Below are 3,172 nucleotides of genomic sequence, written 5' to 3'. Positions count from 1 at the left end.
AGTTTAGGACAATGTTTGAAAGTTTGGGAATTATGTTTAAGAAAAGCCCCCAAATGTGCATGCACTCGCACTTATGTACGGGGCAAGAGGCATTATTATTTGTGTTAATTAAATTTATTTGATTTAATTTAAGAGTGGGAATATCCAGAGCCTTCAAAGAAAGATGTATTTTTTGAAGTACATTCTCAACAGCATCCTCCACATTATTTTTTGTCTTCTAAAACCTGGTTTAAGCCTTGACATTTTTAGTAGAATGAAAGCTTGTATAAAAGTGTTTATGTGGGCGAGGGAGTTTACCCTAGGATACATACTGTGTGTTTACAGTACAAACAATTTGATTTTCCCTGTGGCTGACAGTGGTATTAAAGCCAGTGTATGAGTATTTGTAGTGCGCCCTGTCTACACTGAAATCAAAGATTCTACATGACTGAACCCAATCACAGCTGTTCAGAAGAGACTGGATCTTTAAAATACAATTGGGATTTTGGACCAGTGGTATTTAAGAAATTTAAAACCGAGTTTACAGAAGACATCGTTCAGTCTACCCATTAACACAACCATTTCAGAATGCATTATACTACCTGTAATTTGCATGTGGGTGGGTCTGTGCGCATCTAAGTGAGTGAAAGAACCACTTGAGACTGTATGACAAATTATAGTCTCATGAAACACTCAAAAACAGATAAATATATATCTGCCCAGATATGATTAGTATCACTGATCTATGGCAGAGACAGGATGGTGTTGTTTAGTCCTAAGTGTCTCATATAGGACTGGCTTCTCTGTGGGTTACAGTTAGAGCTCAGCTAACATGGCAGAGACAAATGCATCTAATTACATTCAGAGGCCTGGACTCATAAAGCCCATCTGAACCGAGACTGGCTCTGGGGTGGATAGGCAATCATTCGAGACCACAGCCCAACCTGCTATCAATCACATCAGATCAATGAAAAGATGCAGTTACCGGGGCAGGTCAGCACGATTAGAATTTAGTTACGGATTTCTTACGTATATGACACCCAATTGAGCCGGCAAGCGGCATAATGGACTGGAACTAGAAACTTTAAGCTAGCTCATTTGATTCTGGAATGCTTTAGAATGGAATGTTCTAGAATGTTTTGTTCTTCCATATACCTGAATATCTTAAAATTAGCAAAAAAAAAAGGTTTTCTGATTTTATTAATTATAACATGTATGTGTAACAATAATACTGAATATATAAAAAAGGAATAATCAACCATAAGCTGAAAAGGTTACTTTTTTCTCTTCCTCAAAGATGTTAGGTGATGGATAAAAGCAAAAGACAAGTGTGACAGTTTATCTTGTCAAATTATTCAGCAGAACAGAGGACCCAGCAATCCAGAATTCACGCACACTCATCCTAACACACATACACAGGTTGCAAACTGATATTTTCCCAAACTGATATTTTCCCAAAATGTCACTAGCCTGTCTTTGATCTCATCTGTGTCTGAGATGACAAGGAAAGCATTAGGTTTGTGATTCAGTCACGCTCTTTCTGACCCAAACAGGGTGAAGAAAGATTAAAGGTCAAAGGTGATTGGAAGGAGAACAAGCATGACAGAAGCTTGTGATCCTTACAGTATGTCTAAGAGAGAGTGTGTTTATGTGTCAATTAATTCTTGTGTGTAACTATGCTATAACTTGCAACACAGAGAAGATCCGTACATGTGCATTCATGTATATTAAAGCAGATCATAAACAGTGTGGTGTTAAAGACTAAAGCCTTTTAACAGAATGATGAAGTGTTTCCACAATTGAATGAAGATATGAATGAGCATTTTATTAACATCGTAAATCTAGTGATTTCTTTTTTTACACACACACATATATATATCTTTTTTTTAAGTGCATTATACATTTATAATACTTTCAGTTCACCACTATAGCAGTTAACACAATCATGACGACTTTCGCTTTTAGTGACAGCATGCTGAGTGAACCAGAAATAACAAATTCTCATCAAGCAATCAGACATACTTAACTGTATTGAAATATTTGACTAGTAAAAGACTAATTAGTCTTTTTTATTATTATTATTCAAGAGAAATGTCACCTTAAACACACCTAGAATACTGAGCAGGTCATTAGAAAGACAGAGACTTCACAGGAGGGGGGTGAATAATTCTCTCTGAAGTTTTGGGAGATGTGAAATAGTCATGCTGCTATCTGCCTGTGGAGGTGCGCTGCACTGATTATTCTCCAGCTCTTTCTTTCCCTCTTTATCTCTGTGCTGCCTCCACTTGCTGATCTTGTTTATGTTAAAGCATTAATGCAGTGCTTTAGGCAAAGGTATATACGTAGCTCTTGCCAAGCCATTTTTGTATTTTAATTCATCTGATTAGGTACCCAAAGGTTGAGAGAAAGAAAGGACATTATAACTCCTGAGTTCTGTTTGCCAGTGGCCTTTCTGTGCTCATTACGGCAGCTGATGGTCACTAGCTGCTGTCAGGTCACATTGGCCGTTTGGTGGCCTCTGATTTGCATGGATTTTTATCTGAACGGTTGGAGGTGAAAAGAACGGAGCAGCATCTTTTGATCTGTCCACTAACTATAGCTCTGTTTTGCTCTTCACTGCAGATAGATGTATTCAACAGTGTTGGGACTTGTATTGTTATTTAAAACTTCATGAAATATAAATTGTTTTAGATCTCAAAACGAATTACAACATGCAGTAAAATAAAGGCAAGGTTTTCTGTGAAATTCAGTGTTTAGTTAACACTAGATGAAACGAGACCCCTGTCTTCCAGACAGTTAACCCCAAAAGGTTTAAGAATCATCGAGGGACTGCTTTTATGCCTTTTGTGACTTCCTGTGCTCTTGGAGATATTTTGGAAGGTTTGCCACTTCTGGGAAGGTTCACTACTGTGCCAAGTTTTTTCCATTTGAAGATGATGGCTCTCAAAATTTTTAGCAAGTACAGATTTTTTATGAATGTTGGCTTTGTGAAATACAGTCACCATTATTTTTTTTTTCTTGTTGTTGTTTGTGTGTGTGTGTGTGTGTGTGTGTGTGTGTGTGTGTGTGTGTGTGTGTGTTATGCAGAGGTGGGTAGTGATGAGTTACATTTACTTCGTTACATTTACTTGAGTAAATTTTTTGGGTAACTAATACTTTTGGAGTATATTTAAAGATGGGTACATTTACTTAA

Source organism: Cyprinus carpio, chromosome A4 (genome assembly GCF_018340385.1).
Source record: "Cyprinus carpio isolate SPL01 chromosome A4, ASM1834038v1, whole genome shotgun sequence".
Taxonomy (NCBI): domain Eukaryota; kingdom Metazoa; phylum Chordata; class Actinopteri; order Cypriniformes; family Cyprinidae; genus Cyprinus; species Cyprinus carpio.
The sequence above is the reverse complement of the archived record's forward strand: the minus strand, read 5'-3'. Positions refer to the sequence as shown.